Here is a 14,232-nt window from a genome sequence, read left to right as displayed (position 1 = left end):
AAAAGCCGTAAGTCTAGGTCAAGCGAAACCCATTCAGATATTTTGTCATAAGTGACATAAAGCAAGTATGAATCACATATGATTCCAATAGTTTTTGAGCACACGAGACTGGATAATGACGCGGGAGCCTATATTATCATGAGTGCATCTGACTGTGTATCGACAAGCGGGAGAAGCGGGGTCCGTTAGCCTGTAAGATGTAAATTAGTGAGCCGGAGTGAGGACATGTAACTAAAGGTCGTGTGTCCCTTATCGCAAATTGCAAGGTTATACAGGAAATCGTGGAAATACGCATTTGTAAACTATAGATATTAGCAGTAGTCTACACCAAAGTTCTTCATTGCACAGCCTATTGCAATCAAATGAGCAAGACAAGTATGCCACACAAAGAAGCGGCAGCGTCAATAAAGCACAGGAGGAGACGATCTCGTCGTAGACGTGTACAATCTGTGGATACAAACTAGAGCTCCATTGCTCCGATTCCGTAGGTCCAGCAGAAGGTGGCTGAATAGGCATCGATGGGCCTTTCCGTGCAATAGCTTCAAGCAAGGAGCGGAAGCGCGGAAACGAATGTATGGTCACGCTTGCAGCCGCCGACATGGGCCTTTGACTAACAGCAGGAGCAATGACAGTGCACCGAGAAATCCCCATTGGCACTGTCATCATAGCCATGCCACGACGAATAATCGACGAGCTGCAGCTGCTACACTCTGGTTGAAATACGCCAGTGGCGCTAACAGCTTCAAAAATTAAGCAAGCTATAGAAAGCCTCCTAGCTACACATACAGTAACCTCTACCTCTGCCCATGAAGATGATTGTGCTGGAAAATGTACACGTACGCAGTGGAGAGAAACAACATACTGCGCATCTCTCATCATCATCAACTTCATCACACCACCACCCTCCTTCCTCTTCGCAACATAACTTAGTTGAACCTCGAAATCTCTTCCCCAGCGTCGAGTAGCGGGCCAGAAGTACTTCCCTCAGGCCGACCTCTCCACCTTTCCGCTATTAAAATTATCTCTCTTCTATGTATAATAATAAATTATGGGGCTTTACGTACCAACACGTTTTCTCATTATGAGGCATGCCATAGTGAGGGACTCCAGAAATTTGGACCACCAGGAGTTCATTAACATACGCTTAAATATAAGTACACCGATGTTTTCGCATTTCGCCCCCATCGAAATGCGGTCGCCGTGGCCAGGATTCGATCCCGCGGCCTCGTGCTTAACAGCCCAACACCATAGCCTCTAAGCAACCACGGCGGTTTTCTTCTATCTATATTGTAATCACAAATGAGTCAACTTGAACTCACAGCTGTGCGCGGTGAACTTCAGTTCACTGATACATAGAGTCCTGCTAAATGGGTCGACTTCCGCGACTAAACATCGGCGTTACAATTTATGCAGCCGGTTCTAGGACATGGAGCGCTCACAGCCCGTTGCCGTACAAAAATTTGAAGGCCCGCCTCCATGCGAAAGAAAAGGCCACAAAATATATTTCCAGTGGTTACTTTTTAATTGTGGTACCACTGCTAATAATTACACAGACAAGGCTCCTCGTGCGTCACATCAAGAAGACCACTGACTTCCTACTCTATTCTACAAAACAGACGCTGCACGGCAGCTTCGCCACCTGGCACGCACAAATTCTCGTTAGGAGAGTAGAGCTACCCATATATAAGGCGCTCCAGATTACAGGAACACTTCGCTGCAAATCCAAACTTCGCCCGGACTTCCGCTAGGTGAGGCATCGCTTCTTGTCAGCGTGGTTAGGAGTTGCCTTCACGAAGGCTTACACTAAACTAACTGGAATGGCCGACAGTGTCATGTGCAATGTATGCGGCTTTCGAAGAAAAGATCAACTACTTATTGTGCCAGTGTCCTCGATTTCATTCACAAAGACAATCCCTCTCCAACGCGTTGCGACGACTGGACGATCGGACGCTGCCCGTGCAGGCGATACTCGAACACCGTCCCCAATTCTCGTGCGCCCACAAGGCAGTGAATGCACTTTTGTGCTTCTTTAGGTCGACTGGCCTGTGTGAAGGTCTTTCGCGTGAAAGCATCGGCCAGTTCGTTATTCATATTCAGGAGAGAATAGCGCTACGGACACGGACAAAGGTGAAGGCCCATAGAAAACGAGTCAGCACAACGTGTCATTTTTTATGTGCCTTCACCTTAGTCCGTGTCCTTAGCGCTCGCTATTTTATATGTAGATGTAGATCCTTGGGAAATACTTTTCCCGCCCAAATACAGACGTCTTTTCCCTCCTCTTTCTAGGACCAGGTTTCGCTGTGACATAATTCTCTTGAACGTCCCTTTATGGCTTTCATTTGCATAGCTTACCAAGAACATGATGCTATAGGCTAGTTTGTGCATTGCTACGGCCCTGCAGCTGTGCAGTATTCATTAGTCGATCGGTGATTCCAAGATTCTGAGTAAGCTCTGCTTACTCAGAATCTGATTTTCATGACTGTGAGTATGAGGGAAGCCAAGGCTGAAAATATAGTTTACAAGTGAGTCCGAGTGAATTTTATTCATGTCGCAGACATAGGCTCATCGTTAAAAGAAATCAAAAGCGCTCATACCAAAAAAAAGAAAGGAGAAAAAGAACATGAAGGAAGTTATACACTACTGGTACCAAAGGATTAATGAAGTCAATATTGGTGAGAAAATACAGTGGAGCACAGGCAATAGTCTCTTTTTACAGGACGAGACCTACCCGCCCAAGTTCTTCACAGTTAAATGACATACATCAAGTAGGTGCATATATTGTGAGCACTCAATGAGGAACGGCCCCATGAAATCTTCGCCGGTGGCGCAGTGGATGCACCCAGACGACGTCCCTTTTCTTATACGATGCAAGCTCCCCATGCAGGACACCTCGAGGCTTCAGCGGTGTAGGGACTTACGTTGTCTGCGGTCGTTCTGGAGGTTTGTAAGATGTTATTGAGACTTACTAAGAAGTGCTCTGTATGTACGCAATGTGGTACAGGGACTTATTTGTGAAGAAAAAGAGAAACGAAAGGAAAATTGATCTCAAAAACGTCATACTGCCAGAGGCTGGCGCACAATGACGTTGACGCTCAGGAGCAAAGCAGCACTTTGATAGTGTATAAAGCGAGTTTCTTTCGGAACTGCGGCTTGGAAGCCTCCGCATAAGAATGGTACGCAGCGGTGAATAGCTTTTGCTTTTGACCTCATTAGCAAGTGCAGATGAAGTGCATATGGCCGTTCTCAAACATTACTCTCTCAATTTGAGATAAGAGTATTCCTCAGTATCACGGAGTGTTTCGATACAGTCAATTACAAATCCTCCCCTCCTTTTTGTGTGTGTGTGTGTGTTTAAAACAGAAAAGAGCCACCAATAGCTAGAAAGAGGCAAAAAAGAAAAAAAAATGAACTAGACCACATGTACTCCGAAGCTGTTCGCCACATGAAGAGTGTTCGAACATGCCATGCCACGAATTCGCAACCAGTGAAACTATTAGTAATATCAGCGTTTTAAGCTAAAACGTGTAAAAGCGATGACACTTGCAATACACTGGTCGTTTCAGCCCCGCACCTTTGTACGGTGAACGATGTTGTGCGCGCGCACGGAATGGGTGAGCAATCGTTAACCTGTTTGTCTTTTATTTTTCTTAGCCCTTTTCTCCCTCCTATAGTGAAGAATAGCAAACCAGGTGCAACCTGATTAACCATCCCGCGTTATCTTTTCTTTCTCTGAAAAATGTTTACATTCAGGGGTTTACGTGTAACAACTACGATATGATTATGAGGCACGCCATAGTGGGGGATACCGGATTAATTTTGACCACCTGGGATTCTTTAACGTGCACCGAATGCACTTTTCTTTCTCTCTTTTTCTAGCAGGTATACAAGCGCTGCAAGCAACCTCGGCGAGTCCATCCCACCATTAACCGATTCGCAATACTACCTTGATGTCTGCCGACGTAGTTTGATAAATGTCAGTGCAGAGCTATATGCTCTATGGACGTAAACGACGGGATCCCAACCCAATCCCTCCAGAATTGCTGCCGGAAAATGTGTTGAGAAGTGTGTTCAACTACCAATCAGATGGTGTGACTTCATATCTGACACAGCCACACACTAAGGGCCGGCCAATCAAGCAAGCAGGTCTGCTACTGCGGACCAAAAGTCCCACCGAATTCTTCCTCTTGCGCACGCCCGACGTTCAGTTCTTCTTTTTTCTGTCTTTTTTCCTTTGGATAAAGGAATTCCTACCCCCCCCCCCTCATCTGTAAAATATAAAGAAAGTTTCAGGCTCCGGTAACTACTAATTTCACTACTGAAGCTCTTTCATTCCCTCAACCCAATTACTGCGAACAGCATATCTAGCACGCATACGCCTCAATTCGTTATAGGCCCTGTTTGAATCGGACTGCTGGTACGATCTGTTGGGAACTCGGCGCTGACGCCCGTGGTTGTACCTGGGTCGCAAGCCCCAAGGGTAGCGTTGGCCTGGCGGCCTGGGGTACAACTGCAAGCATCCGAAGGTCCCGGCAAAGCATGAGTCGACAGGTAACAACGAAACAACTTGTTTATTTTAACATCGCAAAGAGTTGGCGGTCAGGTTTGACCGAAGTAGAGAGACGGGAGAGCACTTCACTCAACGGAAGAAATCGGAGCCCTCCTCTGGCGTCCGGGGGCAGCTGTTTTTATACTCTCGCAGTTGAGGGCAAGAAGGAACCCCTCAAAAGACGAGCACGTGAATGTACAATGGGCTAATGGTGACGCACACTGTCGTAGCGATGCCGTAGCACCATGTCGTGGCGCTGCGCAAGATCTCGTAGCAACTGGTCGTGGCGCTGCGCAGCACACTGTCGTGGCGCTGCGCAGCACACTGTCGTGGCGCTGCCGGTCGGACACAATGACTGTAACGAGAAGATGGTCCCTGCTTTGGCTTCGCCTGTTTCGGGCACAATGACTGGAACGAGATCCCTGCTTTGGCATCGCCTGTTTCGGGCCCAATAACTGGAATGAGATCCCTGCTTTGGCATCGCCTGTTTCGGGCACAATGACTGGAACGAAATCCCTAGGCGGTCGCATCGCCGCAGACGCGCCTGGAAACACCTGGCGATGAGTGTTGTGGTGACGACGATCGGGCCAAAATGTCCGCCGCCCCGCCGCCGTCGCGCCGGCAAAACCACGTGTCGCAGGCGAAACGCAACAGACCGCCCCGCCGGGGAAAGGAGATCCCGATGGACAGGGGACTGCATCCGCTGTCCGGAGGGATGTCGCTCGATGATGCTCATAACCGAAGTCGGGCGTCCCTTGACGTTTCTTGAGCGCAGCGCACAGAGAAGGCCTCGTTCTCTCGTTCAGGTTCGCACGGGACACTGCAAAGTGACTTCGGGAGAGTTCACATTTTTGTTCTCGTTCCCGGCAAGCGTTAGAACTACGCTGAAAACTCAACCGCTCAGTCAGCAAGCACGGCACAACCCTCACTAAGCCCTGCCAGGCTCTTTCCCCTTTTTATACCACTGCCTAGTTCCTTACAGTAGTCTAGCATCACTCAGAACGCGTCCACAAATTGAAAAATTGCACTAGAAAGCATATCATCACTTTGAAACACTAAACAAAAGCAATATGTTAAAAAAAATCCTGCCTCAGGAAGAAAAACATCAGTAACAAACAATTTTGAGGCTGATTCCTACGTTAGGGGCTTCGACTTAAGCCATCGGCGTTACCGTTGAGACTCCCCTTTTTGTAACGCACCTCAAAGGAATATTGTTGTAAAGCGAGGCTCCAGCGCAGGAGGCGACCATTTTTGGGAGAGATGGTCTGCAGCCATTGGAGAGGGCAGTGATCTGTCTCAATGATAAACCTCGAGCCGGCTAGATAGCATGACAATTTCTGAACGGCCCACACGAGACATGCACACTCTTTCTCGGTGGCGCTATACGCCTGCTCACGACTGGTCAGCTTACGACTAGCATACAGGACGGGGTGTTCTACTTCTCCATTTTCCCGTTGGCACAGTACAACGCCCATGCCTCGCTCACTAGCATCGCACTGAACAATGAACCCTTTTGTATAGTCTGGCGATCGTAGCACAGGCTGGCTTGTTAGGGCACTCTTTAGGGCGCTAAAAGCTCTTTCCTTTGTCTCGTCCCAGACGACTGTTTGAGGCTCTGTCTTTCTTAGAGCATCCGTCAGGGGAGCCGCGATATCAGAGTACCTAGGGATGTACCTCTGATAGTAGCCGGCGACACCCAAGAACGACCGAATATCGGTCTTTGTGCGCGGTTGCGGAAAGTCTCGCACAGCGGCCACTTTTATTTCAGAGGGGCGGCGACGACCCTGACCAATCACGTGACCGAGGTAGACAACCTCGGCCTGTGCTAACTGGCACTTAGGAGCCTTTACTGTCAAGCCTGCTTCGCGCAGGCGGGTTAGCACTGCCCGCAAGTGTGTCATATGCTCAGACCAGGATGCGGAGAATATCGCTACGTCGTCTAGATACGGTAAAGCGAATTCTTGCTGTCCCCGCAACACTTTATCCATGAGACTTGAAAAACAGTATGGCGCGTTCTTCAAACCAAAACTCAACACTTTAGGACGGAATGTTCCCATTGGTGAAATGAACGCCGCATACCTACTAGCCTCTTCTGTAAGTGGAACCTGCCAATAACCCCTGACAAGATCTAGGGTGGAAATAAACTGAGCGCTACTAACTTTCTCAAGGCGCTCCTCGATGTTAGGGATCGGATAAATTTGATCCTTAGTGATGGAATTAAGCCTGCGGTAGTCGACGCAAGGACGAGGTTCCTTGCCCGGTACCTCAACTAAAATCAAAGGGGAGGTATAATCACTCTCACCTGCCTCAATAACACCGAGCTGTAGCATTTTCTTTACCTCAGCCTCCATAATATCGCTCTGGCGGGGTGACACCCGATACGCCTTGGATCGTACTGGCTCTGGGGAGGTAAGTTCTATATCATGAGTAAGTACAGAAGTCCTACCAGGCCTCTCAGAGAACAGACCTTGAAACTCTTGTAATAGCTGGTGTAGTTCGGTTTTCTGCTCAGGCGACAGCGGTGCTTTACTGATAAGGTCACTAATGACTTGACCGGTGTCTTCCCTGTTCGTCACTGAGCCTAGTCCTGGAAGCTCGACCGGAAGCTCTTCAGGAACGTTTACCATCATGCACCCCACTGCTTCCCTTTTTCTATAAGGTTTGAGCAGATTACAGTGGTAAACTTGCTGTGCTTTCCGCTTTCCTGGCAGACTTACCACGTAGTTAACGTCCGACAGTTTCTGAACAGTTCGTGCTGGGCCCTCCCACTGCACGTCTAGTTTGTTGTTTAGCGATGTGCGCAATATCATGACCTCATCGCCAACCTCAAAACGACGGGCCCTGGCTGTCCGATCATAATAAACCTTGGCCCTCTGCTGGGCCTTTGTCATTGCTTCACCTGACAACTCCTGTGCCCTTCTTAAGCGTTCGAGGAGCTTAAGCACGTACTCCACCACGACTGGGTCGTCGCCCCTACCTTCCCATGATTCTCGAAGCATGCGAAGCGGAGATCGAAGCGAGCGACCGTACACCAGTTCAGCTGGCGAAAACCCCGTAGCCGCATGCGGCGCGGTCCTTAAAGCAAACATCACCCCAGGCAGACACAGCTCCCAGTCAGTTTGATGTTCAAAACACAAGGCTCTCAACACGCGCTTCATGACGGAGTGGAGCTTCTCAACGGAATTCGACTGTGGGTGGTACACTGAGCTGTGTAACAGCTTTACCCCACACCTTTCGAGAAAAGTTGTCGTCAAAGCGCTAGTAAACACTGTGCCCTGATCTGATTGAATTTCTGCAGGAAAACCAACTCGCGCAAATATGGACAGTAGTGCATTGACTATCTCAACTGAGCTGAGTTCTTTAAGCGGCACTGCTTCAGGGAACTTTGTCGCTGGGCAGATCACAGTCAAAATGTGTCTGTACCCCGTGGCTGTTACCGGCAGAGGTCCCACTGTATCAATAACGAGCCGTCTAAAAGGCTCCGTAATGATAGGTACCAATTTCAACGGCGCCCTCGATTTGTCCCCTGGTTTGCCCACCCGCTGACAAGTGTCACATGTCCTCACGAAATGGTCTGCGTCCCGAAAACACCCTGGCCAATAGTACTCTTGCAAGAGACGGTCCTTAGTTTTCTTAACTCCTAGGTGTCCGGACCACGAACCCCCATGTGACAAGCGCAACAGATCCTGACGATAGCATTGAGGCACGACCAGCTGATCGAACTCCACTCCTCGGCGGTCTAGATACTTCCGGTACAGGACTCCACCTCTTTCCACAAAACGCGCAGTTTTCCTGGCGATACCTTCTTTGACATTGCAGCGCACGTTTTCCAGGCTGCCATCCTTTTTTTGTTCGGCTATCAAAGCCGTCCGGCTGACTTTTAGCAACCTATCAAGTCCGTCTGACGTAGGCGCGATGAGCAAATCAGTAGATAGCTCTTCTAACTTTCCCGCGTCGGGATTTTCCTCTCCAGTATCTGGCGCCTTCAACGCTACAGACTCAATTTTATTCTGTTCGGGCGTGCTCTGAATATCAGCTTGCTGCGCCTCTGACCCTTTTTCGTTGTTTGATAACGTCGGCCCCGCAACTACCGCCTTTGCAGCGAGCTCCCGAACCTTCGATCTGGTTAAGGCCTGAACACTAGCTTCACCAAACAAAAGCCCCTTCTCGCGCAGGAGGTGATCGGACCTGTTTGAAAATAGGTACGGGTACTGGGGTGGCAGCATAGATGACACTGCCGCCTCTGTCTCAAGCGCTCCGAAAGGTCCTTCAATAAGCACCTTTGCTACTGGCAGACACACGCTATGAGCTTCCACGGCTTGCTTGATCCACGCGCACTCGCCCGTGAACATATGGGGTTCTACGTAAGATGGGTGAACTACATCCATCGTAGCTGCGGAATCGCGAAGCACTCGGCACTCTTTCCCGTTCACGAGGAGGTCTCGCATGTAAGGCTCGAGAAGCTTCATGTTCTCGTCCGTGCTGCCTATTGAAAAAAAAACAACTTTTGGTGTTGTTTCCGGACACTGCGCCGAAAAGTGACCCGGCTTCTGGCACGTATAACACAAGCGCGCTCGCCTCATCTCGAACCGCTTTCTGCGTTTGGCTGCCGCCGTCTCTTTACGTTTGGTCGGACTGCTTTCGCTCGCATCCGCACTACGCGTGTCCCCCTTTAATCTCATGGGTGTGAACTTCGGCCTCTCAAACTTCGAGCCAAATTCACCCTTTTGACCGTCCTTAGCTCCGCGAGCTCGACGCGTCACAAACTCCTCGGCTAGCTCAGCGGCTCTAGCCACCGTACTCACGTCTGGCCTATCCAAGACCCAGTATCGCACGTTCTCCGGTAACCGACTATAAAACTGTTCTAGCCCGAAGCACTGCAGAACTTTATCGTGGTCACCAAACGCTTTCTCTTCTTTGAGCCACTCCTGCATGTTCGACATAAGCCTATACGCAAACTCTGTATATGACTCACTTCTGCCTTTCTCATTTTCCCGAAACTTCCGACGGAACGCTTCCGCAGACAGCCGGTACTTTTTTAGCAGACTCGATTTTACTTTGTCGAAATCCTCTGCTTCCTCTCTATCCAAGCGAGCGACTACGTCGGCCGCCTCGCCGGGTAACAAAGTGAGCAAGCGCTGTGGCCACGTTTCCCGAGAGAACCCCTGCTTCTCGCACGTTCGCTCAAAGTTAACCAGGAACAAACCAATGTCCTCTCCAAGCTTAAACGGCCGCATTAGGTCAGTCATTTTGAACAATACGCGTTCTCCTGCACCGTGTGCCTGACTTCCATTACGAGCGCGTTCCATCTCTACCTCGAGACGCTTCATTTCCAAAGCGTGTTCGCGCTCTTCTTTTTCTTTCTGTTCTTTACGTTCACGCTCTTGTTTCTCTTTTTGCTCTTTAAGTTCGCGCTCATATTTCTCTTTTTGCTCTTTAAGTTCGCGCTCATGTTTCTCTTTTTGCTCTTTAAGTTCGCGCTCCTGTCTTTTTGACCTCTCCTCAATAGTCTCAAGGCATTCCGACAGCTCGTCATCCTCAGCCTCTAACTCAAGAATAGCCTTTAGCAGTTCAGGTTTTCTTAGTTTGTCTGAGACATCCAGACCCAACTCTCTTGCAAGCTCCAACAATTTCGGTTTGCGCAACGACTTCAAATCCATGGCTGCTCTGAATGCTGCTTTCTCTACTGCTTACTATTGTCTTGCCGCAAACTAACCCGGCAGCAACGACAACCACAATTACCAGCTCTGTTTCTGACACTAACAAAAGCCTGGCAAAGCTCAGAAGAAGAAAGTCCCGCACTCACCTAACCTCGCAGGCAGGAATTCCGCGCAGTCGTTCCGCTGCAGGCAACCAGTCGTCACACAGGGCTCGTTGCACTGCTCCCGGATCGTCGTTGAGCTGCTCAGCATACTGTCAACTGCATCTCTTTGCTGCTGGCCTCCGTTGTCGTGATCTCGCCGCTGGCAGACAGTTGTTTGAAGTCGTAGGCGATCTCACCGCTGGCAACCAGATGTTTGAATCGGACTGCTGGTACGATCTGTTGGGAACTCGGCGCTGACGCCCGTGGTTGTACCTGGGTCGCAAGCCCCAAGGGTAGCGTTGGCCTGGCGGCCTGGGGTACAACTGCAAGCATCCGAAGGTCCCGGCAAAGCATGAGTCGACAGGTAACAACGAAACAACTTGTTTATTTTAACATCGCAAAGAGTTGGCGGTCAGGTTTGACCGAAGTAGAGAGACGGGAGAGCACTTCACTCAACGGAAGAAATCGGAGCCCTCCTCTGGCGTCCGGGGGCAGCTGTTTTTATACTCTCGCAGTTGAGGGCAAGAAGGAACCCCTCAAAAGACGAGCACGTGAATGTACAATGGGCTAATGGTGACGCACACTGTCGTAGCGATGCCGTAGCACCATGTCGTGGCGCTGCGCAAGATCTCGTAGCAACTGGTCGTGGCGCTGCGCAGCACACTGTCGTGGCGCTGCGCAGCACACTGTCGTGGCGCTGCCGGTCGGACACAATGACTGTAACGAGAAGATGGTCCCTGCTTTGGCTTCGCCTGTTTCGGGCACAATGACTGGAACGAGATCCCTGCTTTGGCATCGCCTGTTTCGGGCCCAATAACTGGAATGAGATCCCTGCTTTGGCATCGCCTGTTTCGGGCACAATGACTGGAACGAAATCCCTAGGCGGTCGCATCGCCGCAGACGCGCCTGGAAACACCTGGCGATGAGTGTTGTGGTGACGACGATCGGGCCAAAATGTCCGCCGCCCCGCCGCCGTCGCGCCGGCAAAACCACGTGTCGCAGGCGAAACGCAACAGCCCCCATGGGTGGTCTGCACAACCCTCTGGTATCCCTCCGAAACTTTGAAAGAGTTGCAGCACCACCTGATGAAAAATTCTTAGAAGATGGCTAACCACTAAAGCTAGAACCAGAACGAACAAAGTTTCCACGTACCTTCTGCGTGGCGCCAGCCGGGACTGGCTGGTGTGTTAAAGCACAACGAATTTTGCTGGCGTCTCTCAACAGCAAGATACGCTTTGTTTCGATGTATTTGAGCGTGGCGCGGAGTTCGTCATCTCATATGAAACATCGCAAATCCAGCGTTGAAGCTTTTACGGCAATTTCGCAGAAGAAAAAAACTCACTTTCCCTTTATAAACGTTCTTTCTTAAGAGGAAGCTTTAGCTCGAGTGCTCCTATCTAAATACATGTAAAAGGAGAATTCGTTTTTCTCGGCAACCACTGCACCAAAGTTGACGAGGTTTGTTGCATTTAAAAGGCAAAGTTAAAATCTAGTGACTGTAACTTTTGAATTTTTGAGTTAGGTCGTCAATTGTTTATTAAAAATTGACAAAAATCGAAAATTTTCAGAAAACGAAACTATCAAGTTTACAACTCTGTAACTGAACCACTAAAAATAATAATACAATTATGTGAATTGAATCTAATAGTACACTAAAGTGGACAAACTTGATATGTTGCACATGAATATGAAAAAATTAAATCATAGGGAAATACAACTTTTGCAAAACCATTGTAACCAACGTAACAAATTCACGTAAGATGTAAAATGACATACTGAATTTGTCCGCTTTGAATGATCTAATGGATGCCGTTTACAGAACCGCGATATCAGTTTTTGATGCAGAGCTATGAATTTGTAAACTTCGTGCTTCTATCTTTTTCAAACGGTCAAATATTTGAAAACAGTTTTAAGAAAATTCAAGCCCTAAATCGAAATTCCGCTTCCAACAGTCACTAGAATTTAACTTTCTCTTTGAAATGCAACAAATTTCATCAAAATCGGTCCAAGGGTTATCGCATAAAAACGTTTTTGCGTTTTACATGTATTTGAATAGGCCGCGTCGGAGTTGGGCCCGAGCTAAAGCTTCCTCTTAAACAGAAAATTGCTTTTACATGGCCTCCGAGATCCGGCGCCGTAACCTGTATGCTCTGCGAGCTCCTTCCGGCATCGGCGCTAGCATCTGGCGTGGACAGACTTCGGCGCCGAGCACGAGGTGTTGCGGTCACTTTTCCAGCCAAAGTACGCCCGGATTTTCTACAAGCGTTTCCTTCATACAACATGTAACACCTCGAATGTGCGAGTACTTTATATCTGACAAAATTCTTCGTTACAACCCAGCCGTATGTTTCACTGCACGCACTACATACACATATTCCGGCTTACAATAATGTACACAAAACGACCTGCACTTTAAATTTCGCTCGTTCCGACAGTGAGCGGACATTTTAACAACAAATTACGTAATCGGCTATTATCCCCTGCATGATATATTGTCCCCTGCGCAAACCGTCCATGGCGAAGATATTAAACGCTCGGCTTGAAATTGCGATTCCTGTTTCGATCCCAGGTATATAGCTGCTGTTTGGAGGTATTTATTATTACTTATTTTTTTGCATTCCGTTGTGTCGTGCCTACACAACGTTGTGGTGAATGAACATACATGATGCGGCCGTTCCCTACAACTCACAACTGTATTCGCAGTAAAAAAAAAAAAAAAAAGAAGAAGAAGGACGAAGAGTGCCTAAGTTGTGAATGGGGCCCCAGCAACACTAGAAAATGTTTGAATCACTCCGTGCAAAAGAAATTCATCTCTCTTCCTGTCTTTTGTCAAGCGCATTCAGCGTCTGCTTTCGCTCTTTCCTCCCACCCGTGAGCGACGCAGAGACGAGAGCCGCTGGGGGATGTGCGCGCACGCACCTCCTCTCAAATTGAGAAAGAGGGGAGCTACTGCGGGAGAGGTCAGCAATGACAAAGAAGCAGCGCCTCGGAAGAAAGAACGTAAAGCCCCAAATGCAGCATCAAGGAGACAAAACAAGAAAATAGTGGGCAGGAAGTAACGACTAAGAGAAGTATGATTTACAAAGAGGAGAGCCAATCGCCGTCAGGACTGCGCAGCCGGAGAAAGCGGACGAATAAGGCTTAGCAGAGGAGGCGAAATCCTCGGCTAATTACCGCTAGTAATTAATCTCAGTAAAAGGAAATAAATGGAGAGAGCACGGATTATCTCGGTCGAAAGCGTCTTAACAAAAATGCCTCCCAGCACTGCTGACACACACAGGCAGCCGAGAGGCCCCCGCTTGTTCTGCTCGCAGGACCGTGCAAGGGACACAGTGGCACCGCGCGGCACCGCGTGCGAGTGCGACGAAAGCGTAGCCTGTTAGGACGGGAGGAAATTAATTGTACCTCCTTCGCAGTCAAGAAAAGGAAGCATGCGACGAGCAGACAGGCGAGCGTGGCTGAAAAAAAAAAAAAAAAAAAAAGAGGAACGTGCGCCGCATTGAAGATGAAGAGATAAAATCGAGGCGAGCAGTTACAGGAAACGATCTCGGCGCCCCTATTAGCTAACCTCATGCAATTAACGGTTCTGCATAAGCGACGGTGCAGCTCCGCACACATAGAGCGCCTTCCAAGATAATGCGCCATGTATGTCGTAACATCATCCCTATTTTTGTGCGGTAACCGACGTTGCATAAGAGGAACAAGGTTATAAAATATAGCCTGCAACTGATTCTACACACGGATGAAAGCGGACAACGGAACTCTGTCGCTGCTTCTGCACACTTATGCCATACTTCCCATATTTTTTCGGGTCCGGCGACTGGTAAAAGTATTCCATGCAGCCGAAAAAATATGGGAAGCCTGTGCAACTTGCGACACAGGT

General features: G+C 48.9%; 1 protein-coding gene and 1 long non-coding RNA gene across 9 annotated transcripts in view; one reads left to right on the top strand and one right to left on the bottom strand.

Annotated features, from left to right (window-relative positions):
- Window positions 1-4,002, top strand: part of LOC142587745 (uncharacterized) — a 121,138-nt gene extending 117,136 nt beyond the window's left edge. Inside the window, exon 3 of the long non-coding RNA XR_012829616.1 lies at window positions 3,877-4,002. This is a non-coding gene — a long non-coding RNA (uncharacterized LOC142587745). The remainder of the gene's footprint in view (window positions 1-3,876) is intronic.
- LOC142587692 (uncharacterized) overlaps window positions 1-14,232 on the bottom strand; it is an 868,078-nt gene that overhangs the window by 358,316 nt on the left and 495,530 nt on the right. The gene's annotated exons all lie outside the window — the stretch shown is intronic.

Source organism: Dermacentor variabilis, chromosome 1, assembly GCF_050947875.1.
Source record: "Dermacentor variabilis isolate Ectoservices chromosome 1, ASM5094787v1, whole genome shotgun sequence".
Lineage (NCBI taxonomy): Eukaryota > Metazoa > Arthropoda > Arachnida > Ixodida > Ixodidae > Dermacentor > Dermacentor variabilis.
The sequence above is the reverse complement of the archived record's forward strand: the minus strand, read 5'-3'. Positions and strand labels throughout refer to the sequence as shown.